Below are 27,604 nucleotides of genomic sequence, written 5' to 3'. Positions count from 1 at the left end.
TTTATTTGAGTATAGTTTCTGTAGATATATTATTCGTATTATTACATGGTCATTTAGATGGCTAAAAGTATTTTTAACCATGGAAATGTCATTCGGGCATGAAACTGGAGAGTATGTTATATTTAGGAATTTTGACTAAGTTAATGGACATATCTTGGTCCGAAACGTTTTTGGAGTTTTTTTAACATGTATTTAAGAGTTTTCATTGAAGTTTTGTTGCATGACTAAAGCTTTTGATGATAGATTTTCTTAGATCTAGAAATTTGAAAATTGGAAGTGGAAAATAGTTTTTATTTGGAGAAAGTTTGAATATTCCGTGGTTTGATCTTACTCTAAAGGCTTTGATATTTTTATATGATAATCCTGAGTCTTTTATTTTTATGTTAGGATATTATTTTGAAGATATTTAGCATTAGTTTCAAAGATATGATTTTTCTATGCAAGGGGATTTCGGTTAGGCTTAAGTTTTTATTTTTTGGGTTAGATCCATCTTTTATTTAGTTTTAGCTATGTGATTTTAAGTTTGATGGTTGGATATTCTTTAGGACACATTTTTAAACCATGTGATGATTTATTTCGAAGATCTCACCTTCTTAAGCCATTGATCAAAAGATTTATCAAAGCTAGTTAAGAAAAAAGTTTTTGTTTTTAGACTAAGTGTAAAACCAAAAACTCCAAGTGCTATTTTATGATTTTGATGAATTTAGTTTGATGATTTAAAGCATGATTAATGTTATGAATATGTTAAAATTAAGATTTGATTTTTGGAATTCTTGGAGATGTTTTGATTCAGGGTTAAAGCTTGTGATTCAAGTGTTTGGATCTTTTTACAAAAAAGTTTGGTGTTGATTATTAGATTTTTCTAAATGGATGGTTTAAGTATGGTTTTAAACTTAGGATAGGAAAATCTTTGTTTGCAAAATTTTGGTTTAAGCATGAGTTTTGAAGTTGGAAGGAATTGCATGGTTTAAGCATGGCCTACGAATGTTTCAGCCATAGTGTGTTTTCCATAGTTGTGATTTGTTTTAAATTTTTCTAAGTTGATATTTGAGTTTAGGAAAAAATTTACATAAGGAATGTAAATTTTGGAAATTTTTGGAGTTAGAATGTGAAATCCTTAAGTTATGGGTAAAATGGTCATTTTTCCATATGTAGAGGGTAAAATGGTAATTTTACTCTAAATTGTCTCTTTTACACATTTCTAATTGTTAGTAATTAAATTTCTAACTTTTAGAATATCCTCTTACAATTCCTCGTGTTTCGCACTTTATTTTCATTGAATGCGACAAACGAGGTAAGTTAACTCTTAACTTGCTATCAATTTCTTGTGTATGTGTAATGGGTAAGGGAAACTATAGTTTATGTTTGTATGTTGTTATATATGTCATGCCATGCCATGTCATCACATGTTTATTTGTTACATGAATTATTTTATAATGAAATACTTATTTGTTACACAATAAATTTTGTCACATTTTATGCCACGTTATGAACTATTGTCTGTTACATGCTATACCATGTTATGAAATGCTGTCTATTATGTTAATGTCTCAAAGTACGTCATGTCTGTCATCTTACGTTCATGTCACGTTACGCTATGTCAGGACTTCTTGTCGTTTCGTATTCATGTCGTGTCTGGTCTCGAATACAGTTTTTGTATCTCCAGAATAGTCATGTTAAGTTATTTATGTTAATCATAACCCTAAGTGCTAGGATTGGGTAATATCCTAGTGGAACTCCTTTGTTCACGCTAGAGTGTCTAAATACGTGTGAAATTCTTTGGGTTGACGAAGTATAGTCAACAGGTTGCAAATAGGGCCTAACTAGCTGGTCACCGGAGCGCACCAGGCATTAACGTTGATAGAGCCATATTTTATTTTACGTGTGTTCACAGCAAGTGTGGCATAAACAATTCATGGGGCCACAACTGTGACGCCCCCAGATTTCTATTTGGGATTGAACGGACATCCGAATCATCAAGACATACAATACAAGGTTACCTATCCCCATTCATGACATATAAGATACAATATTCCTATATTTTGGTAATGTAAATATGGAGTCTGGCTTCCCATGTTTTAGAGATTCCAGTCTTCTGAGACTCGTACTGAAATCGTGGATGTTTATTCTGTTAAGTACGCTTGGATTATGATTTAACTATTTAGGATATTATAAGTTTGGTGTATAGTATTGTTCAAAAAAAAATTATTTGCTATGAATATTGCATAATACTATATGCATATTGGGAATATTGCATCTTATATGTCATGAACGAGGGCAGGTAACCTTGTGTTGCATGTTTCGAAGTTTCGGATGTCCATTCGATCCCAAATGGAAATCTGGGGGTGTGACAACAACAACTATGGAGCATGAAGTATGGGGCTACAACAACAGTGGAGCATGAAGTATGGGGTCACAACAACTGTGGAGCATATACTATGTGAGACACAGCAATTGTGACACATAGAATAAGTGGAGCCATAATAACTATGGAGTACATATTAACGCACTTATAGCTAGTGTAGATACCTGTGTTGTGATGCGGTAATCGGCAGAGACACACGATTCAAAGGGACTCGTGTAGCACCCATATGGTCAGTTTATTAATTAAGTCTATTGAACAAGATTCCAAATTCATGTATTTCACGTTCAAGTCATGTTTCATGTTACGTTATGTTCAAGTTTGAGTTCATGTCAAGTTTCAAGTTCACGTCCACGTTATGTTTCAAGTTGACGTCCATGTTATGATTTAAGTTCATGTCATGTCAAGCTAAGTTTTTGTTTGAGTTCAATTATGTCAGCTCATGCCATGTTATGTCAAGTCACATTATGCTTAATATTTTATGCCATGTTATGTCAAGTTATGTTATATTTATTTTTGATTTTGATGGTGCATTCATACCTTTATTTCTATGCATGCATCGTTAACCTATGTGAAAGTTTCCTGTTAACTTGCTAAGATTTGTAATCAAATCTCACATTGGTAGTCCCAACTACCATTCCCCCCAAATGGTAGGCGATGTGTCAAGTTCAGAATGGGGAGCGAAGACTGATAGTCTGGAGGAGATTGATTAGATGTTGTAGATGCGATGCAGAGCTTTCAGCTTCTATAGTTAGTTTTTTCTTTGGATAGTATTCTAGCCTCGTTTGTTGAGTTATGCGAGTTACTCAATGAACTGACTCAATAGTGTATTTTGATAATGTAAATATGAATTCTAGTCTCCCATGTTTTGAGATTATAGCCTTCTGAGACCCGTATTGTAATCGTGGATATTTATTTTGTTATGTATGCATGGATTATACTTTAATTACTTGGGATGTTATAAGTTTGGTGCATAGTATTAAAAAGAAAAATTATTTGCTGTGAGTATTGCATAATGCTAGATGCATGTTAAGAACATTGCATCCTATATGTCATGAACGGGGGTCAGTAACTTTGTATTGCATGTCTCGACGCTTCAGATGTCCATGCGATCCCAAACGGAAATTTGGGGGTGTCACATAATAAATTCATAGCAGTTAAATTCAATGTATAAAGTCTATCGTCCTCACAATGAAACTCTTATTCTTCCTTTTTGACCTTTATCCCATCAACCACTTTTGTTGGAATATAAGGTCCATTTACAATGTATTTCTAGATTTCTCAACTTTGAGTCTGAAGGAATATTCTCATTCTAACAATGTAGAGGCCGACTGCTAGATTGACCTTCACCAAATGAAGCTGCAATGTTAGCCATAAGATCTTAACTCAAAAGATAGCTAATCTTATAATAGAGTCCTTACTCTGATACCAATTGTTGCTGATTATAGGCAGCACCCATGTCACCTAACAATTCTACCTACTAGACTAGCCAACCACCATCTCTACTGGTGCACCGTCACCCATGGTCAGAGAGTCTTTCTTCAATGACACAATCATAAGCGAGAGTTCCCATGAGTGATCTGCCTGTATGAACAGTACAGGTCAACTAGTTCTGATACCAATTGTTGCCTAAATGACTAACACATGAGGGGGGTGAATTGAGTTGTATTTAAAAAATTAACAATTATAAATCAAATACACAATAAAGAGTAAGGGTAAGAGAAAAGCAAACTCAGTATGTTAACGAGGTTCTGTCCCACTACCTACGTCTCCGCCTCAAGCTATCCCTTGAGGATCCCTAAATTCACTATTCAGCCTCATTCAGGTAGAGATAGAAACCTATTACACTTTTGAACAACACCGCTACAAAGGATCCGTGTAGAACACCCTCTACACTTGCAATCACCTTACACGTGGTGATTCAACTATTCTCTGTGTAGAACACTTTCTACACACACAAGGGTTATACACACCCTTTTACTGATACAGGAGCTGATAGTGAGTAGATTATCAGAGAACACTCATCAATGAGTAAAATAGGAGTAATACAACGCAAACTATATCTCTCTCAAAATGAACAAGAGTTAAGGCTCAATGCTTAGAGAAGAGAGAATGAAAGCTTTGAATGAATGTTGTATGCTCTTGGTGTTGTAAATGTGAAGCTCTCAATGATCTATTTATAGGTATATGAGGTTTCATATTCAAATTTAAAAAGATTCATATGTCAAATACAATATCATTCACTTTTTATAAAATTCAAATAAAAGTTTCTTTCTTTTCAATTTGTCAAAGAGGACATCATTCACATTTAAAAAAATTCAAATAAAAGTTTCTTCTTTTTCAATTTGTTAAAGACAACATCATTCACTTTTCAAAAATTTCTAGCCTAATCTTTTTACTTTTCGCATATGACAAAAGGAGTACTATTTACTTTTTAAAATTTTCAAACAAAATCATCTATCTTTTGCATAGGTCAAAAAGAGCATCAATCACTTTTGAAAATATTCAAATAAAGCATGCACATGTAAAAGATAACAATCAATCATTTTTAATATTTTCAAAATTCAAACCTTTAATCATATCATGCACATGTGAAAGATGACAATCAATCATCTTTCAAAATTTTCAAAATATTCATGCACATGTGGAAAAATATATTTTAATGCTTTATGATAAAATATTAATTTTGAGCCTTAATCCTAATTTTGAATTTTTAAGAGATTTACAACATTACTTTATTAGTTTAATGTGAACTTGTTCCGTTCTTACTCATATTTGGTTCCTTGATGTGCTTGATGCCATTGTGTAGACAACTTGAGTTTGAGACTCTTTTATTCTTTGAATTCATTTGTTATCATCAAAATCCATGTGTAGATATATAATTACACGAAACTTGAAACCTTGAGTTCAACAACAATTATAATATTTTTAGAGCTCATCAAAATATCATGATTGTATTACTTTAAAAACAAGTTTAATCCAATAATACTGGAAATATCACATATAAATATTTTCAGAATATTTAAAATATACGTAAGCTTTAAAATATTTATCTTGCTTTGAAATCCGCCAGATATATTTTAAAACACATCATCAAGGCTCGACACATAAAACGAGACTCATAATTAAAGAAGAAAGAATGAGCATTTTATCACATGTATAGGTTGGCTATTTTGGTCATTTAGTTTATTGCTTTATGTGTTTAGATTATTGTATAAGTTGGTTATTTTATTAAGTTTTTTTTTATGCTTGGGATGGTTTTTATTGAATAAGTGTAAGTCCTAAGTATCCTGCTTGTTACCACAATATTCTTCTGCCATAAGCGAGGGCAATTAATAAAACTGTGGCACCGTCCTCTTCTCTAAAAGAAAAAAAAAGGATTCCAAGTTCATTTTCAGTTTAGTCACGTTCAGTTCAAGTTCATTTTTAAACTCAGCTTACGTTATTTCATGTTCAAGTTCAAGTCAAGCTTTGTCATGAACAATTTCAAGTTCATTGTAACAAATCGCTAGAAATTCAATGATGAAATTTCTGTAGACTTTAGGAATCTCATGAAAATTCTGAAAGTTTTCACAAATCGACTAATCGAAAAAGTTTTAGTCTGTCAATATAGTCCGTGTTATCACTCACTATGGTGCTAGAAATGTGATTTTAATTGTTTAAAGTAGTTGAAAGTGTCAAATATCTTATGGTCTGTGCCATTAGACTCAGTTGATTATTTAGAATTTTATGGTGCATAACTCATTTTCATAATTTTGGACGAAACACTTATTTGAAATTGTGAAATTATTTTTAGGAGCACTTCGGGGTTGAGTTTTGGTAAACAATTTTCACTGTAGGTTAATATGAATATTTAGAATTTTTCAATACTAAGTTTATTATGCATTTTTTTAGAGTGAATAGTAACCTCAATAATCATATTAAGTGCAGTGTTTTTAAAATCACAGTGTGGAATGTCCAAATTAGGTTAGGGAAGTTTTATTTGGACACTTGGTATGATCTTAGCCACACATAGTGAATAGTATTAGACACTTGGCACAAAAAGGAACCATTAGATGAATTTGTGAAGGAAATCAAGGTGTGAGATCATGCCACCTAAGCACAACTTTTTTTTCATCTGATCAACCAAATTGAGCTAGATCAATGTGACGCCCCCAAAATCCCCACGCCCGAACACGGGGAAATTGAGACGTCCGGATGGTGACAACCCGGGTCACCATCCCATCGTCGGGTGCCGAGTGTGTGCAAGGCAACAGATGTGTACAGAGAAACTCGCAGCGGATAAAGAAAGTCATAACTAAGTACCAGAATTTTTCTTAACGTAATACAAGCTGTTTAAAACGTACATAGATAAAATATTACAAAACACAAATACAGTTTTGAACAAATATAAAAGATAGCATCAGCAACCCGGTGGAGCCGCATCCTCGGGCTCAGCCTCTTCCTCCTCATCCTCAACTCCTGCACCAAAAGCTACGGAACCACAAATGGTTCCGCAGGTAAGTAAAACCCAAACACTACCAGATAAAAACACATATAACTCAAACAAGATGCATGAAACATGCCCGATGCACAAAGCCCAAAAACACCAATTTTCCACACACGCCAAAACCCATTTGGCCCAAAAACATATCCTTTCCGAAAAACACGCCAAAAGTCCATTTGGCCCAATATCTCGCCGGAAGTCCATCCGGCCCAATATCTCGCCAGAAGTCCATCTGGCCCACGCCAAAAGTCCCATTTGGCCTCACAAACCATTATCCAATTTTAACCGTATGCACCATGACCTCCCCTAGGGGTCATCCGCACACCCTGGCTCCAGTGTCACACCGCAGAGTACCACCACGCATGTGACACCTAACAAGCGATGCCCAGTTCCGCGCCCCGCGCGTGCGTAGCCAAGCATCCTCTAGCCCTCGCCAGCAAAGGGCCACGGAGTCGGTGAGTAGGGCGATGCCCGGTTCCGCGCCCGGCGCGTTCGTAGCCAAGCATCCCCTAGCCCCGCTCCCGTCATCTCTCTCGACAACTCAGGGGACATCACTCAGTTTATTCCGCTCCCGAGTGACCAGAGGAGCTCCACCGAGATAATAACCCATCCCGGCTTGGGCTCGTGATACACACGCACCCGTAAAACCACTCACGCCAATACACAGGCTTTTCACACAAATCCCACAAACACATGTGCATGCACCATGAAATGCCATATCAATGCATAATAAAATAATCCAACAACATAAATCAATAAAACAGACAACTCCGTCCTCCATCCATCCGACCCCCGAAACTCCTCGGACTCAGTCCGGAATCAACAACCAACAACAAATATTATTGAATGAGAAATATATATTTAAATCTGTAAATAGGGTTTGGAAAATACTTACAGCGCTATACGGTATTTTTAGAAAGCTCGCGGCGTTGCAAACGGCGGAGGAAAAGCAACGTAACAGTGTAATTTACACTGTGTCCGTGGGTAATAAATTACCCATTTTTGAACGGGGACAAACCAGGGCTTAGGATTGATAGGGAATGGTTTAGGGATGATTGTGAAGCTATTGGAAGTGGTGGTTGGCCGTGGGTGGCGGCGAAAACGCCGGAAATAGGCCGGAAAACTCAAATCGGAAAGCAAGCTCGTAGGAGCTGTTCCGGTGGTCGTTGGAGGCCGGAAATAGGTGGGTTAGGACGGCAAGGAGTCGGTGATGAAGTGGTGAAGAAATGGTGGCCGGAGGTGGAGAGACGGCGGCGGATCGGAGTAAAATCCGTGGGGAAAGAAATGGCTCTTCCGGCCAAACGGCCGGCCAGATGGGGGAGATATTTGGTGGGAAGGTGCGCCGGAGGGAGGGGGTTCGAACGAGACCGGCGCCGAGCCAAACGGTGGCCGGACGGCGGCGGTCTGGGCAGAAAACAGTTCCGGCGACAGGGGCAAAAACAGAGCAGGTGCAGCCACTTCCGGCGGCTCTCGAAAGCAAACGGCTGGTCCGATGGCTCTGAAAATTGGTGGGGATGATCTATGGTGGAAGGGGAAGAGAATGGTGGTGACGGTGCATCAAACGGTGGCCGGACGGCGGAGAACCGGCCGGTCAAAGGGGCAGCGACGGGATGGAGAGAAAAGGGGGCTGCTGCGTACGCGGGAGAGGAGGAAGAAGAAAGAAGAAGAAAAAAAAGAAAAAGAAAGAAAAAGAAGGAAAAGGAAAAAGAAAAAGGAAAAAGAGAAAAGAAAAGAAAAGATGAGGGAAAAGAAATGAGGTCCAGTCCTCACTCCGGAAACCAAAACTGATCCGCCGAAAACGATTTTAAAAACCGTAAAACGACTAAATAAAATAAACACATCAAATAAATTAAAAACCAATTGAAAACACATTAATTCAAAATAAATAAACTAATATATTAATTAAATTAAAAACAACCCTTCAGTGAAAATACACGTAAAAGCGGGTCATCACATCCTCCCCCCCTTAAAACAAATTTCGTCCTCGAAATTTGCGAGATCAAACCTCAGCACCAAGCAGGATACCATAAACAACTCCGATTATACTTGAGAAAATCATACCATCATCCATTTCCACACAAGAATGAAGAACGCGCTTCCCAAAAATACTCCTATAAGCAACTCCATCATATTCGCACTAATCTCCCAGAAATGCATCACGTCTAGAACTCTTAAAGCGGCCACGTAAACCGAAATCACCATATCCACAAGAACTTCAAAACCGCACCCAAGCAAATTTCAACAATTAGTACTTCTTATTAGAATGAACTGTATTAATCTCAATCAACTCTTATGCTATATTATCGAAACTTTCATTGTATACCATATCTTGGTAATCTAATAGTCACTTCCAAAATAAACCATCAATAATCATCATATGCATAACTAAAATATTACTCTCCAATTACAAGTACCTGCTTGAAATTTCGAGTCGTCACTAATTACCCAAATTCAGCACAAAATTTAAATACCTAATTATCTCCAAAATATCACGCTTCCGTGCACACTCTGATAACTCGCCAAAATGTAAAAAGACTATATCCTCATAAAATAACACCCTTGAGTACAAGCTAACTCTAACACCTGGAAGCAAGAAAATCCTTTACCACACTTTGATAGAAAATAAAATCTCCCAAAATCGTGAATCATCACTCCTATCCCTCAATTATCTCTAGCTACCTTAATCAAATCAAAATCATCCCCTAAATTCTGAATATCGTCTAAATTTAGAGATGACTAAACACACTACGAACCACGATTGAATTCACCATAACCTTAATAAACCCTTCTTATAAACTCACTTACCTACTTCTATTCTCATAACCCTAATATTAGCACGACTATTTCCTTCAATTGCATACAAAATTAAATCTCAAGATAGGCCATGCTATTCAAACCTCCAATCCATCAAAACTATGGCACTACTCTCCTGACTTCTACTGCTTATTACCTTACGTACCTGTTTAGGTTAATCACCGCTGATTCCCAAACTTCCACTTTCAAGATTTTATTATCCACTACACCTGGCGACTCAACAATCTCTCTTCTAGTTAAATAAAATGTATATAATTCTCCCAATTGGACACTCAAAACTCCAAAAGAAAGTATAGTCTCAAAATTTAAATTCCTGTGTGACCTCAAGTCACAATTAATTCTCTAAGATAGTCTCCACAATAAATGCCAACTATCACTCCAATTGGTAACCCACTTCAACTGTACACTCCGATCAACTCACTAAGAACTCGAAGTTAAAATCTATTGAATTTAATACTATCACATCTAATCCATTTTCAGTACTCACCAAAGCCATTTCTCTCAAGCCCAAAAAGAGACTAGGATTTGTACTCTCCGAAATCCATACACCCTCACCACCACTATAAATGGATCTCATGTATCCTTAGCTAAGATCAATAATCATTCTAACGTATAAGTGATCCATCACTTCCATTTCCAACATCCGTACCTTATCCTCAAAATAAACAAAATTTCATTTCCCAAAACTGCATCATCTATTATCCTCAACTCGGTATGAATCAATCCTAAAACTTGTCACTATAACCTCGAGCTATAACAATTATTGCCAACCCACATTCCATTGAGTAACACGCTTCGACTGAACGCCCCAATCGATTTACCACTATCACGTGTCAATCTTATACGTCCTTAGCCGAAACCAATAGTCATTCCAACACACAAATAGTCTACTACCACTATTTCCACCATCTCGACTTATATCCGCAAATCAACATGACTCATTCCTATATCTGCTTAACTTATACCCTTAATATCAGTAAATAGTTATCGCTTAAAGCTTTGTACTGAAAATGACCTTAAACCTGCTAATAATCCGTTCCCAAAAGTTTATAGAACATAAGGTCTCAACTTCAATCGAATTCAATACCAACAATTAAACTATTGCTTCCAAAACCTCAATGGATCTATTTCTTCCGAACCGACAAAAATCATTTCCTAAAATCGATTACTACAACCTCGAGTTAACAATAGTCATTTTCTGAACTAAGTCAATATCTACAATCCTCAAAGAAGTATATGAGCTAAATCATTACCTTCCATTCTCAAAGAAATGTACCCCAGAAAAATTTCATATTATTAACTAAACTCTGATCAACCCCATTTTGATGGTTGCAAACTAATCACTCTCTAGAGTGGATCAAGCTAGCACCCCAAGTCTGTAAAATTAAGAACTCAACTCTTATTATAAATTGGTCCTTCAACTCTGCAATTCTAAAACCTTAAATCAAATAAGAATAATTTCTAAAATTTCTAAGATCAATGAGCTTACACCCCATAATAGAACAATCGGCTCCCAAAACCTTTAAAATCTAATACATTAACGGATAATAAGTCATTTTCTGAAATCCTCGAGATTGATAGCTTTAATCCAAAACATTCACCTTAAAACTTGTAAATTTTTAAAACCCCAATTGCCACCAAATTGTTCATCCGAATAAGCGAAATTTAAAACTTGAAATTTAATTATTTCCCCCAAAGCTTGTCGAACCTAAAACCTTAATTACCAAAATCTTATTTCCTAAAATCTATAAGGCCTCAAACCTTAGATAAAATTTTCCTAAACCAATCCTTAAAGTTCGTTGAACCTACACTCTCCTATTCTATAGCTTCATTACATAATTTCTACAAAACCTAAGACCTCAACCGTCTTAAGCGACTTAAAGCTAACTCCCCTCCTTGGTTGCAACTTACATTCCTACTCCCAAGAAATTGCCTAATCCATGTCGTTCCCTTCTAGCCACAATATTATGAAAGTAACCCACCTTTATAAAAATTCAACCCTACTTCACTAAGTTTTTTTTTTTTTCAACAACATTCTCAATAGTACCGTCCTCCTATCATAGCACAATCCTCAATCCCACTTTAACACCGGACAAAACAAAACAAAACAACTTAAAACAAAATAAACAAAACAAATAAACAACATACTTGCAATTCAAATAAAATCAAATCAAGTTAAAGAAAAACAAATAAAACCATCGTAAAACCAAAAACCAAAACCAACATCACACAGCAAGAAACAAAAGAAACCAGCATGCAAAAACATAACCAAATAAATAAAAACAAGCAAACAAGTTCAAACAAATAAAACAAATCAAATAACAACTTTACTTAACATAATTTTTGAAACACAACCTTTAAAAACATTCTGGTACTACCTACGGGACATGTGGTTTTACCCAGAGCCAAACCGCTCTGATACCACCTGTGACGCCCCCAAAATCCCCACGCCCGAACACGGGGAAATTGAGACGTCCGGATGGTGACAACCCGGGTCACCATCCCATCGTCGGGTGCCGAGTGTGTGCAAGGCAACAGATGTGTACAGAGAAACTCGCAGCGGATAAAGAAAGTCATAACTAAGTACCAGAATTTTTCTTAACGTAATACAAGCTGTTTAAAACGTACATAGATAAAATATTACAAAACACAAATACAGTTTTGAACAAATATAAAAGATAGCATCAGCAACCCGGCGGAGCCGCATCCTCGGGCTCAGCCTCTTCCTCCTCATCCTCAACTCCTGCACCAAAAGCTACGGAACCACAAATGGTTCCGCAGGTAAGTAAAACCCAAACACTACCAAATAAAAACACATATAACTCAAACAAGATGCATGAAACATGCCCGATGCACAAAGCCCAAAAACACCAATTTTCCACACACGCCAAAACCCATTTGGCCCAAAAACATATCCTTTCCGAAAAACACGCCAAAAGTCCATTTGGCCCAATATCTCGCCGGAAGTCCATCCGGCCCAATATCTCGCCAGAAGTCCATCTGGCCCACGCCAAAAGTCCCATTTGGCCTCACAAACCATTATCCAATTTTAACCGTATGCACCATGACCTCCCCTAGGGGTCATCCGCACACCCTGGCTCCAGTGTCACACCGCAGAGTACCACCACGCATGTGACACCTAACAAGCGATGCCCAGTTCCGCGCCCCGCGCGTGCGTAGCCAAGCATCCTCTAGCCCTCGCCAGCAAAGGGCCACGGAGTCGGTGAGTAGGGCGATGCCCGGTTCCGCGCCCGGCGCGTTCGTAGCCAAGCATCCCCTAGCCCCGCTCCCGTCATCTCTCTCGACAACTCAGGGGACATCACTCAGTTTATTCCGCTCCCGAGTGACCAGAGGAGCTCCACCGAGATAATAACCCATCCCGGCTTGGGCTCGTGATACACACGCACCCGTAAAACCACTCACGCCAATACACAGGCTTTTCACACAAATCCCACAAACACATGTGCATGCACCATGAAATGCCATATCAATGCATAATAAAATAATCCAACAACATAAATCAATAAAACAGACAACTCCGTCCTCCATCCATCCGACCCCCGAAACTCCTCGGACTCAGTCCGGAATCAACAACCAACAACAAATATTTATTGAATGAGCAATATATATTTAAATCTGTAAATAGGGTTTGGAAAATACTTACAGCGCTATACGGTATTTTTAGAAAGCTCGCGGCGTTGCAAACGGCGGAGGAAAAGCAACGTAACAGTGTAATTTACACTGTGTCCGTGGGTAATAAATTACCCATTTTTGAACGGGGACAAACCAGGGCTTAGGATTGATAGGGAATGGTTTAGGGATGATTGTGAAGCTATTGGAAGTGGTGGTTGGCCGTGGGTGGCGGCGAAAACGCCGGAAATAGGCCGGAAAACTCAAATCGGAAAGCAAGCTCGTAGGAGCTGTTCCGGTGGTCGTTGGAGGCCGGAAATAGGTGGGTTAGGATGGCAAGGAGTCGGTGATGAAGTGGTGAAGAAATGGTGGCCGGAGGTGGAGAGACGGCGGCGGATCGGAGTAAAATCCGTGGGGAAAGAAATGGCTCTTCCGGCCAAACGGCCGGCCGGATGGGGGAGATATTTGGTGGGAAGGTGCGCCGGAGGGAGGGGGTTCGAACGAGACCGGCGGCGAGCCAAACGGTGGCCGGACGGCTGCGGTCTGGGCAGAAAACAGTTCCGGCGACAGGGGCAAAAACAGAGCAGGTGCAGCCACTTCCGGCGGCTCTCGAAAGCAAACGGCTGGTCCGATGGCTCTGAAAATTGGTGGGGATGATCTATGGTGGAAGGGGAAGAGAATGGTGGTGACGGTGCATCAAACGGTGGCCGGACGGCGGAGAACCGGCCGGTCAAAGGGGCAGCGACGGGATGGAGAGAAAAGGGGGCTGCTGCGTACGCGGGAGAGGAGGAAGAAGAAAGAAGAAGAAAAAAAAGAAAAAGAAAGAAAAAGAAGGAAAAGGAAAAAGAAAAAGGAAAAAGAGAAAAGAAAAGAAAAGATGAGGGAAAAGAAATGAGGTCCAGTCCTCACTCCGGAAACCAAAACTGATCCGCCGAAAACGATTTTAAAAACCGTAAAACGACTAAATAAAATAAACACATCAAATAAATTAAAAACCAATTGAAAACACATTAATTCAAAATAAATAAACTAATATATTAATTAAATTAAAAACAACCCTTCAGTGAAAATACACGTAAAAGCGGGTCATCACAATCAAAGAGGGTTTCAACCTTAACAATACCCTAAACAGTTGGAATCCAAGTGAAACCCCAAAAGCTTGGTTGAAAAACTGAAACCCTAAATGGTTTCCCTAGACCCTAAAGTTGGCATCCAAACCCCTTTTTATCCGATTTCTATCATTGTATTTAATCACTTGATTAAATCACTTCCACATTCTATTAATTCATCAAATCCTTCTTATGATATCATTATCCAACCGTTTAAACCATGGAAATTTGATTGGGCTAAGAAAAATTGAATTTGGGCTTGATAGCATCTCAAACCCTAACCAAACCCCCTTTAAACCCCAAATTGTAGCCCACTTGGTTGAGACTCACCAAGGCCCCCGAATTTGGCCACCTTGGCAAAGCTTCTTGAAGAAGTTTCCTCCCCCACATGGCAAACCATCCACTGCCCTTGGCTGCACTCATTAGTGGCTTAATGTGATGGAGAAACTCACCTCATCAACCTCCATATCTCACAACTTCTGCAGGCAGTCCTTTCCCCTCACTGTTCTCAACTTTATGTTACATAGCCACCTCCAATCAAAAGTCATTAAAGCCCATATCTTCCCCCTCTAGAAGGCTAGAGTCATGAAAGACACATTTCTTTCCCTTTAATCACTTCTTCACCCCGTTCTTAGAGAGAAACCCAAAAGAGCTCTCTTAGATAGATTTCTGGGTCTTTTTCCTTAGAGCTTTTTGACCCTTTGTAAGTATTTTTAAACAATGAATCCTTCATAAAAGTTGTTCCTATTTGAGTATAGTTTACGTAAATATATTAGTTGTATCATTCCATGATCATTTGGTTGGTAAAAAGTATTTTTAACTCTGGAAAGGTCATTCTGGGCGTGAAACTGGGCAGTATGTTATGTTTTGAAATTTTTGACCAAGCTAATGGACATATCTTGGACCGAAAGTTTTATGAATTTTTGTTAGAATGTGTTTAAGAGTGTTCATTGAGGTTTTGTTACAGACTAAAGCTTTTGATGATATATTTTCTTAGATCTATAAACTTGAAAACTGGAAGTGGAAAAACAGTTTTTATTTGGAGAAAATTTGAATATTTTGTGGTTTGATCTTACTCTAAAGGCTTTGATATTTTTTTATGATGATCATAAGTCTCTTATTTTCATGTTTGGATATTATTTTGAAGATATTTAGTATTAGTTTCAAAGATATGATTTTTCTATGCAACAAGTCAGTAATGCCTAAGATTTGATGTTTCTGGATTAGATTAATGTTTTATTGATTTTTGGCCATGTGATTTTAATTTTGATGGTTGAATATTCTTTAGGACACATTTTTAAATCATGTGATGTTTTATTTCGAATATCTCACCTTCTTAAGCCATTGATCAAGAGATTTATCAAAGCTAGTTGAGAAACAAGTTTCTGTTTTTGGACTAAGTGTAAAACCAAAACCTCCAAGTGTTATTTTGTGAGTTTTGTGACTTTATTTTGATGATTTAAAACATGATTAATCTTATGATGATGTTATGAATATGTTAGAAGTAAGATTTGATTTTTTTGGGATTCTTGGAGATGTTTTGATTTAAGGTCAAAACTTGTGATCCAAGGGTTTGGATCTTTTTACAAAAATATTGGTGTTGATTATTAGCTTTTTCTAAAGAATTGTTTTAAACTTAGGATAGGAAGATCTTTGTTGGAAAATTTTGATTTAAGCATGAGTTTTGAAGTTGGAAGGAATTGCAACAAAAATCAAGAGAAATGGCCTATGGATGTTTTGGCCATAGCGTGTTTTCCATAGTTGTGAATTGTTTTCAATTTTTCTGAGTTGATAATTGATTTTAGGACAAAATTTACATGAGGAATGTGAATTTTAAAAATTTTTGGAGTATGTGAAAACCTTAAGTTAGGGGTAAAATGGTAATTTTACCACATGTTGGGGATAAAATGGTAATCTTACTCTAAGTTAACTTTTTTCTTGCTTCTAATCTTTAGTAATTAAATTTTTAAAATTTTTAAATACCCTCTTACAGTTCCTCGTGTTTCGCATTTTATTATCATAAAACGATACGATCGAGGTAAGTTAGCTTTTAACTTACTAGCAATTTGCTTTGTATGAATGCTAAGTAAATGAACTACAGTATGTGTATGTGTGTTATCATATATGTCATGCCATGCCAAGTTATCACATATTTTTTAGTTACACATAATTCACTCTGTCATGAATTATTCATCTGTTACACAAGATATTCTGTCATGTATTCCTATACAGTGCATGTATATCATGTTAAGTATGTCATTTGTTACATGTAAGCCATGTCACATAAAGTTCACTATTACAAGTATGCTATGTTACAAAATGTTGTTTGTTGCACGCTATGTCAAGTTATGAAATATTTATGTCCCATGTATGTACTTGTGCAGTTAAGTTATTGTTCAGTTTATTGTGACTACACCATCATGGTAATCCTATGAGATAAGAATAAGCAATCATGGTAATCCCATGAAATAATAATATACCATCATGATAAACCCATGAGATAAGAATAAGCAATCATGGTAACCCCATGAGATAAGAATACACCATCTTGGTAACCCCATGAGATAAGAATAAGCAATCATGGTGAACCCATGAGATAAGAATACACTATCATGGTAACCCTATGAGATAAGAATAAGCAATCATGGTGACCCTATGAGATAAGAATAAACAATCATAGTGATCCAATGAGATAAGAATAAGTTTCAGATTAAGTCCACATTAAGTGAAGTTTCAGATCAAGTTAATGTTAAGTTATGTTATGTTCACGTACATGGATTGTTCATGTTTACGTTAAGTTTCAAGTTCATGTTCATATCATGTTATGTTCACGTTTATGTTATGTTATGTTCATGTTCACATTATGTTTTAAGTTCACGTTCATTTCATGTTATCTTCAAGTTCACGTTCATGTTATGTTGCTAGTCCATGCTATATTTTAAGTTCAAGTTCATGTCATGTCAAGTCAAGTTCAGTTCACGTTTCAGTTCAATTTATGTAAGTTATGCTATGCCATATGTCAAGTTATGCTATGTTTACTTATAACTTTGATTATGCATTCATGCTTTTACTGTCATGCATGCATCGTCAATCTGTGTGGGAGTTTCTTGTTAACTTACTGAGATTTGTAATCAAATCTCATCGTAGTAGTCCCAACTACCATTCCCCCTAAATGGTAGGCAATGTGTCAGGATCAGAGCAAAGAGCGGACAATGGTAGACTGGAGGAGGTTGACTAGACGCCATAGACACGACGTGGAGCTTACAGCTTCCATAGCTAATTTTTGGATAGTTTTTTGGCCTCGCTAGTCGAGTTACACGTGTTACTCGACGAACTTCCTCAACAGTATATTTTGATAATGTAAATATGGAGTCTGGTCTCCCATATTTGTGAGATTACAATCTTCTGAGACTCGTACTGAAATTGGGGATGTTTATTTTGTTAAGTATGCTTAGGTTACGATTTAACTATTTGGGATATTATAAGTTTGGTGCATAGTATTTCTAAAAAAAAAAATTATCTGCTGCAAATATTGCATAATGGTAGATACATGCTAGGAACATTGCATTTTATATGTCAGGTAAACTTGTGTTGCATGTCCCGATGCTTTGAATATCCGTCCGATCCCAAACGGAATCTTGGTATGTCACATTCATGCCAGTGCATATTATTTTATATTAGTTCAAGTCATGTCAGTACATATCATGTTATTTGCCAAGTCACTTCAAGCTTACTCATGTTCATGTTTTGCATTCATGTTTTTACTATCACGCATGTATCTTTAAATTGCTAGTTTAAATTGCTTATTAATTTGCTAAGATTTATAATCAAATTTCACTTAGTAGTCCCAACTATCATTCTTCCTATAATGGTAGATCATGTGCTAGGATCAAGAGGCGTAATGGAGGATGACCGATTGGATATGGTGGACTAGACAAAGACAACACGACATGAAGCTCATTGTTTCAATGCCCATTTTATTGATAGTATTAGGGCATCCTTGACCAAGTTGTGTGAGCTAATCGATGGATTAGCCTATTAGTTATATTAGTTTCTATATTTACTTAAGGAGCTCTGCCTCCAGTACTATCATGGTTACAAATATTTTCGATTTATGTTGTAATTTGAACATCTATTATCTTCTGTATATGGAATATATTTTATGTTTGGGATATAACATGTCCAGTGCATAGTATTGCTTATAGAGAAAAAATTATATCCACTACAAATACTACATATTGTTAGATGTATGTTAGGTGCATTACATTCTTAATTGTTATGAATGATTGCAGGTAACCTTGTGTTGTATGTCCCGACGCTTCAAAGTCTATCTAATACCAAATGAAATCTAAGGGCATCACATGGTGGTATTAAAGAAATACATCTCTGGGTTAAACCCACATGTCCCTAGGAATTGGATCAAATTATAAGTAATGATACATACAGGCGTAGGATGTGTAAGCGCCGTGTATTCGTTTTTTAAAAGAGTGGGGTCTACTATTGAAATACTATTTTTTGATGTAGGTCCTGTATTTAATCACTTTTTTCAAAAAGTGATTAAATATTTTCGATTTATCTTGTAATTTGAACATCTATTATCTTCTGTATATGGAATATATTTTATGTTTGGGATATAACATGTCCGGTGCATAGTATTGCTTATAGAGAAAAAAATATATCCACTACAAATACTACATATTGTTAGATGTATGTTAGGTGCATTACATCCTTAATTGTTATGAATGAGGGCAGGTAACCTTGTGTTGTATGTCCTGACGCTTCAAAGTCTGTCTAATACCAAATGAAATCTAAGGGCATCACATGGTGGTATTATAGAAATACATCTCTGGGTTAAACCCACATGTCCCTAGGAATTGCATCAAATTATAAGTAATGATACATACAGGCGTAGGATGTGTAAGCGCCGTGTATTCGTTTTTTAAAAGAGTGGGGTTTACTATTGCAATACTAATTTTTGATATAGGTCCTGTATTTAATCACTTTTTTCAAAAAGAGTGAGTGGCGCTTGCGCACTCACAACTACAATTATCATTTCTCCCAAATTATAGGATTGGAATTTTAGTCTTTCTTAGGCTTGAATTTTTTGAGTATAAGAGCTATCATTTCCCCCAAATAAGAGCATACCTGTGTGTTTCTAGAAGTAACACATAACGTGTGGTAGAATAATCTGAAACCCTGGTGGAGATATGAGTCAAGAAAATCAAAATCCTCCAAGAGACAGAGGGCAAGGATTAGCCGAAGTTTTATGTTTGCTAACTGGCGAATTTAGACATCAGCAACAATAGCAAGTGCACGTCCCTAGACCTGAAAATAGGAGTTGTTCGTATGAGAAGTTTCTGATTCATCGTTACCCAAAATTTTCTACTAATAAAGGGCCTTTAAGGGCAGAGAAGTGGATAATTGTTCTCGAGGGGACGTATGAGATCTATGGATGCATTGAGGAGTAGAAGATTTTATACGCTGGATACCTATTACAAGGAGAAGCTGAAATTTAATGGGATATACGAAGACAACTTCTAGTGAGGGAACTAGGAACCATAGTTGCTTTGACATTGGGAAGGAAGAAGAGTTTGATAACAAATTCTTTCCAAGTTTTGTCAAACAAGAGAAGGCATAAGAATTCACTACAAGAAAAATTAGTATTTGCGGCTAAATTTATTTCCGGCGGTACAATTTTGGTCGCAAATAGCCATTTTTTCAATTTCAGGAAAATGTTTGTGTCAACTTAAAAAAATAGCCGCTAAAAATCATTATTTGCGGCGAGTTCAGTGCACCGGAAATAATCTGGCCGCAAATAAGTCTGTCAGCCATTCCAAGGTCGACTTAATAACATTTTCGCCATTATATGTATTTGTTACAGCGACATGTTTTTACTTGTTACGGCGACTTTTTAAGTCGCCTTAATAACTTCTGCAGAATTAATTCCCTCCCTCCTCTTATTATTTTCCCACGCTCGAAATTTTTCCTCTCTTTCTCGCTCTCTGTCCCTGTCTTTGTCTCTCTCTCGCTCTCGCACTCGGGTTCTACAGGAGGGTTTCCATTCAGAAGCCAGCGCCGCCGTCTTCTCATCGTCTTCTCACAGGTGAGTTTGTCTTTAGAACTTCTAGCCTCCATTAATCTCTTTCTCACTCTCTATAACCCTCGCTAGTTTCTAACCCAAACCATAGTTCTCTGTTTTTGAAACAAATTAGTTTCTAACCCTCGCTAGTTTCTAACCCAAACCCCCGCTATTGTTATTTAGGATTTTTCTCTAAGTTGCCTCCCCCTGAAATTTTGGGAAAATCTCTTTCTCAGTTTATTTTTCTGGTTTTTCATTTAATGGAAATATGATCTCTTCAACTGAAATCTGACAATAAAAATAAAAATAATTTTCTGTTATTTATATGCAGCCTCTCATGGATAACCTTGAGGCTCAAACCTACGAGACATTTGAGAAAGATGCAATGAAATACATTCAGGTATATTTTGTGAGTTCTATTTTCGACAAGTTTATCTTTAAATGTTGCTATTGTTGGCAGTCTTGTTAGGCAATATTTCATGTCAGTAGTAAGTGTACAGATTATGGTTATTATTAAAAGGCAGTATGCCATGATTACGACAGTGGAAACAAGTGATATTTTTGTTTGAATTAATACGCTGTGCGCTTACTACTTGTAGTACCAAAGGGCAATTTGTAAAGCTTTGCAAGATAGAGTTCCTGAAGAAAAAGCATCAACACTAACCATTGTAAGCAACCCACCATCTTTTCATGATTTCATTGATTTTAATAAACAAATATAATGCAGTTGGTATCTGGCATCCATTGCATCATTTTTTTCCTTGTATTCCTAGGTATTGATGGTTGTAGGAGCAGGGTGAGGACCTCTTGTGAGGGCATCATTGCAGGTACATTCATATAACTTCCGCTTATTCAATTATGGCTATGTCACGTCTTTAGACTGCATGCTACATGGTGAGATCTCATTTTTCATGTTGTATTCTATTTTTTTTCCTCTTCATACATAGGCTGCTGAAGAAACTAGCCGCAAGCTTAAAATTTATGCTGTGGAGAAAAATCCAAATGCAATTGTTACACTACATGTGAGTTAATTATATTTTGTATTGCAAGCTTTGCTACTTTGCCGCAATGTAGATAACATGCTGGGAATGTGTGAACAATTATCATATTGGTTTATAAACTGCTGAAGTCATCTAGACTGATGCTTTGTTATTCTTGAGTTAGTTTAATCATTTAATTACGAGGTGGGCTTATATTCACATACATGAATATTGATTATGTAGGATATTGCAGTTTTCTTTTTCTAAAGTTATCTTTTGAAAATTGCTTTCGCTCGACATTTCTTAGTGTATTGGTCGAGTGCATCGTTCTGTATGCCTTGGTGCCCTTTTTACTAGCAATCTTATATTTCGTGGAACAGAGCTTAGTCAAACTAGAGGGCTGGGAAGACACTGTTACCATAATTTCTAGCGATATGCGTCACTGGGATACTTCTGAGAAAGCTGACATTTTGGTAAGGGCATATTACCTTGAATCTATTTTTTATTTCCTTTGATGCCTGCTTATTTTTCTTTGCCTTTTGTTGGTTCTTAGGTTAGTGAACTCCTAGGTTCTTTTGGTGACAATGAGCTTTCTCCTGAGTGCTTGGATGGAGCCCAGAGGTTTTTAAAGGACGACGGGATTTCAATACCATCTTCATAAGTATATTCTCTACAGTATAGTATTTTCATACTTATGAAGAAATATATGAGTGTGTTATTTTATGAATTTATTGTCCCGAGGAAAATCTGAATGGGCTATGTGCTTGCTTTGCTTAATGGTTGACGTGCGAATGATGATAGATAAACTTATGCCATACAGCTGGTAAGACAAATTTTTGTTGTTGCAATGTTTTTATTTTAATGAACAGATGCTTCTTTTATGAAATTATAATAGGCCCTTTTCAGGTACACAAGTTTCATTCAACCGGTGACGGATTCAAAGCTGTACAATGATGTATGCCGCTTGCCCTTGTGGTCTAAAATTTCCACCATTTCCTAATTCAAGTATTTAATTAAACTTTTGTGGTTATGTGGCAGGTTAAGTCACATAAAGATCTTGTGCACTTTGAAACTGCTTTCAATTATATCCTTGGAGACTTTTCCCTCATTGTTTACCAATTTCAGGCTATTAGTGCATTTTCAGCTGTCATTGATCGACTAGGTACTGTACATTTTCCCTTTTCTCTCCTTATATAATTAATCTGTTTTAAATCTGCATTTTCCCATTCAAATGCAGTTTTGATCAAAACTCTGTGAAGTTCTATGGATGGCCTATGTTTACGTCTCCTTTCTAATGCATTTCAAACATGACTCTCTAGACCTGTTTGGATGGCCTCTGTTTGAGCCCTATTCAAACTTTGCTTTGAATACCTCTGGAACTCTTTGGATGACCTCCATTCAAAGTAGTACTAAAATATTGTTTATGGCTTTATTTTTTTTTTGGTAATTTCATTTATTTTAGGGTTTTTTTTTTTTTTTTTTTTTTTTTTTTTTTTTTTTTTTTTTTTTTTTTTATCACATTGCTTCCAAAATAACTTTGTTTTTGAGCTTGAATAATAATTTTGGAAGAATTCTCTCTTTCCACCACTTTTTATTCTTTGGAATTAACAAGAGTTGACACCCTTATTCCTGGTATTCTTGGCAAATCAACAGTTCTGAGGAAGACTTTACGGTATTCATGCATGAATCAACGGGTTTATTATGAGGTTGCTGTAATTTTCCTAGCATCTTTGTCCTGTACACTCACAGAAATTTGAAAACATCTTCTTTGTCCTATACACTTCATGCATTAATCTCCATGAAAGTGGATAAGATACAAGATTGGAGGAAACTTGGATGCTTTTTTTGCTTTTCTTTAGAGTTATCATTCCTAGAAAGCAGAAGGATGTTTCTTCTATAGTTGTTCTTATTCATTTGCCTTCTTGGATCCACTGATATCAGCTGTGGTGTAAATATTGTATCTCATTGTTTAAGAGGTACCTGCAGATCTGTTTTTCCTTTACACTTTTTATAATCAATCGAGTCGTATGTATCAAGGAGATTGGAAATAACGAGAATGTTGCTTGAGTATTTTGTTGGTAGTATATACTTATTGGACATTCTGTGTATGTTCATATGGTTCTCCTTTTTATTCTTTTTATTTTGTTAGAAATATGCATGACTAGTGAAACCAAGGGAGTCCGTGATGGTAGATGTGTTCAAGTTTGAACACTTATTTACCTTATGATAACAACTTTACCTCTCCCCCAACTCTATGCAGGTGAATTTGATGACATTTTAGATAGAAGCTCTAAATTAGTTTCTAAACCCGCAGAAGAGATACAACTTGTGTACCATAGTGTTAGTTCACATGTACTGGAGTCCAATGGATCCATGCCCAAAGACAAGCATAAAAGATTATTGGATATAGAGAATTTAACCGTACAGACACCAAGTAAAGCTACACTGGTTAGAGACTTAAAATTGGTGGTCGATGAGATGGATCACTTACTGGTTAGTGAAGTATTCCTTAATTTATTTGTGGATTTTTATTATGGCAAGCATGTTGGGGTTGAAAAGTATTTACTAGTTAGTAATTTAACTAACAGGTAACAGGACCTAGCAGGAGTGGTAAGACTTCCTTGGTAAGAGCTATGGCTGGCCTTTGGAGTACTGGAAGAGGAAAAATCACATTCTATACATTAGAGGATTTGGTAGCATTGGACCTAGATATCTATAATAATATAATAATAAAATGTGCAGAAGATTGAAGTGATGATGAGAGTTGCTGGCAGCTTGTTTAATGTCAGTTTTCTCTAAGAAATAGCTAGCTAACGGACTGCACAATGTTTTAGCTATAAATTCATGCAATTGGCACACTTGGAAGGAGCAGTTTAACTCCCAACTGCTTCCTTTACAAATTATGATTTAAATATGATTAGAAAATCTGCATGCATAGTTGGTATAGAAAACATGTACGAGAAAAATGAACAACTGTTGAATACTTATACTTTGATTTATTGCATTTTGCATTCTATCTGGTTGGTTGTGCATGCTAGCTAGCTTGTGTTTGATGACATCTCTAAAATCTTATGATCTATTTTTTGTTCTTATTTCTCACAGGATTGAACCAAGATATCAAGAAATATAGAGCAAAAACATTTCAGAAGCTGTCAAAGATTGATGGGATCAAAGTTAAACCCATATAGAAAACATTTCACTTGTAAATTTATATTCCATTGTGATATGTTGGATGGTTTTATGTAAAACTTAAAACAATAGCAGTACAGTGGTGAATTTCAAATATGTATTTTGAGGTTATATGAATGATGTTTCAAGCAAAAACTGAATTTTTTCAAATATAGTATTTTTTTGTTTATTAAGAACAAGTACCTTTACGTTTCAGAGAAAAAACAACGTATGAATAAAAAAACATATTTTCGGCTATAAAAAATAGCTGCAAATAATTATTTCCAGCAAAAAAATATAGCCGGAAAAAAAATTGGCCAAGTCAACCAAGCCAGCATTTATTTGCGGCTTTAAAAAAGTAGCCGCAAATATATATTTCCGGCTAAAAGATATAGCCAGAAATAATTTTGGCCATAGATGATGGATCTTGGCAAAAATTATTGCGACAAAATTTTATTCATTTGCGGCTATTATTATTGTCAGAAATAATGTATATTTCTAGCTATTTTCAAAGTAGCCGGAAAAACTTTTACTTGACTCTATAATAGCGGCTATCTGTTGACAATTAGAAATAGCGGCTAATAACTAATAGCGGCTAACTTATGTATTATTTCCGGTGAATTTTGCCTCCGGAAATGGAACAATTTCTTGTAGTGATTCATGTCTTTGACTCTGGGTAGTTTGACTATAGACCAGTATGCTGTCAAGTTTATGGCATTGGGTAGGTTCGCACCTCACTTGATTTCTAAAGAGAGAATGTAGGCACAAAAGTTTCGGGGAATACTTCAGCCTATGATTCATAGTCTAGTAACTTGTTTCGGAATTAAGAATTACTAAGAGTTGATATAGCATAAGCTTAATAGAAAGGTTTGGTTGTCCAAATCAATTCTAAACACAAGAATACCATGTCTTCTCCTGCAAGTGGTAGTGCTGATAAGAATAGATATTTTTCTAGTCCGATATTTTTCTAGTCCGACAAAAGGCAAGGGATTAGAAAGAGGAAAAAAGACGTCTTCGTTCAGTCTGCAGTATCCAAAGTGTTGAGAACATCATTCCAAAAAATGCCATTCTGGACAAGGAGTCTGTTATAAATGTGGAGAGCTAGATACCTTATCAAAGAATAATGTCCCAACACTTTTAACTTTATCGTTATTAAGATTGCGTTCAAGCATCTAGACAGCTATTGGATGCATCCAAGTGGTTTGGCCGAATAAATGGCAGAAGGTCAATACCACGTACGTCACATCTATGTTGCGCATGACATATAAGTTGTCCTTCCAATATCTCAACTCTAGACATGGGTGTCTGCCAACGCTAGTTTGTCCAACAGATCAAGCATGCAATGGCCATTCAAGACTAACAAGATAGGAAAAAGTCATTTATTGCCAGGATGATTGGAGACTATAACCAAGTACTCGTGTATGGCATGTGTTTGTGCCATGACGTTAACGTATTGTAATCCCCCATAGCATAAAAATTAAGAACTTAAAAGATATTGAGATGATTTAGAACTACAGTTAAAAAAATATACATATAGAAAAGAGAAGGGAGATGAGAAGAGAGAGAATGATAGAGACTTTTATGTATTTATTTATAGGAGATTAGAGTTAGAGAAATAATAGAAATACAATCAAACAATGATATTAATTGATACTGATTGATTTATGCAATAAACTAAATAGATAGAGAATAAATCATATTATCATACGTACTAAAATATTATTTAATATATATAGACCCTAAGTCCTCGTTACGTAACAATAACGGAGTTCGTGCTAGTTTCGTTAAAAAAACATGTTTCCCTAAATAACCGAAAACTATATCGAAACACGCAGTTTCTACAGCTACATTGACCATAGAAGACAAATATGAAGAATAATCGGTTTGAGTTGATGTAATTTTGTAAAGACCCAAAGAATGTCAAGATCGAGACTTGAATGAGAATGTAGTAGAAACCTCCAAACGCCCATCATGTTCATTCGGACGTTACGCACAAAACTAACAAAATAGATTAGTTCAAAACTAACTGGGTTCGAACTGGGTTTGAGGAAAAAAATAGATCCCTAGAAGCCCCAGTATGATAGTTTGTCTATAGCAATATAATTAATATACATAAAAACTTGTAGATGTATTGTAAACATCGTAGAAGAGCAGCAAGGAAGAAAATCTTGACTGCTTGGCAAAACAAGGGGAGAGTAATTCTCACTCCGATTCTCAAAGTTTTATGCCAACTACATTCCAAATTACTGCAAAACATTAAAACAATCTCACTAAAAACTTCTGTACTCATACGAATTTTCATTTCTTCCATTAAAGTAACAGAAAAAAAAAAAAAAAGCATAACATAAAACCGTACAATGGGGTGGCCACCATTGGGCCAACGTCCCACAATGGCCTGTTGCGATCACCCTTGAGCGTTCCCTGTGGGTAGGTGGACCACCTCGTGGTTGGCTAGACAGGGTGGCCCTATCCAAGAGGTGGCCACACCCCATGGGACGGGTGTCTCAGATATATTCTGAGTCAAGTGCTAGGATGATCGATTGAGATGTGATGACTTGCGTCCTCCCTTTGTTTTTATTCTAATTTAGGAGGTTCGTAGTGTCATGTGTCGACACGTTTTACTAACTAATTATCTCGAAGGCTCTTTAGATTGCGTTTGATTGTTAAATTCAACTCATATCAAATAATTTATTGATAGAATTTTTTATTTTTTTAACTTTTTATTAAATAGTTAAACTCATGATCTCAATTTATTTTATCTATATTAAATTTTAAATCTAAAAAATTAAACACATCTTATTTTAAAAAATTAACACATTTTAATGAAATCTATAAAATATTATTATTAATAATTTAATTTAATTCATCTTAACGTCTAAATATAGTTATCATAAATATTGTGTTTCGAATAATATATTACCAAAAAAAGGATTTTTACTACTAAAATTTTATAATCAAATGGATTATTTCCGAGAA

At 36.2% G+C, this 27,604-nt stretch overlaps 2 long non-coding RNA genes across 2 annotated transcripts; both read left to right on the top strand.

Moving 5' to 3' along the window:
- Positions 1–20,787: 20,787 nt before the first annotated feature.
- Positions 20,788–21,293, top strand: LOC122315613. Its single transcript, XR_006244074.1, has 3 exons — positions 20,788–20,880; positions 21,080–21,148; positions 21,254–21,293. It is a non-coding gene; the product is annotated as an uncharacterized LOC122315613 (long non-coding RNA).
- A 141-nt stretch (positions 21,294–21,434) lies between these two features.
- LOC122315456 lies at positions 21,435–22,106 on the top strand. Its single transcript, XR_006244035.1, has 3 exons — positions 21,435–21,502; positions 21,841–21,933; positions 22,014–22,106. It is a non-coding gene; the product is annotated as an uncharacterized LOC122315456 (long non-coding RNA).
- The last annotated feature ends 5,498 nt before the right edge of the window (positions 22,107–27,604 follow it).

This window comes from Carya illinoinensis, chromosome 7 (assembly GCF_018687715.1).
Source record: "Carya illinoinensis cultivar Pawnee chromosome 7, C.illinoinensisPawnee_v1, whole genome shotgun sequence".
NCBI classification, from domain to species: domain Eukaryota; kingdom Viridiplantae; phylum Streptophyta; class Magnoliopsida; order Fagales; family Juglandaceae; genus Carya; species Carya illinoinensis.
This window is presented reverse-complemented; position numbering and strand designations above follow the sequence as displayed.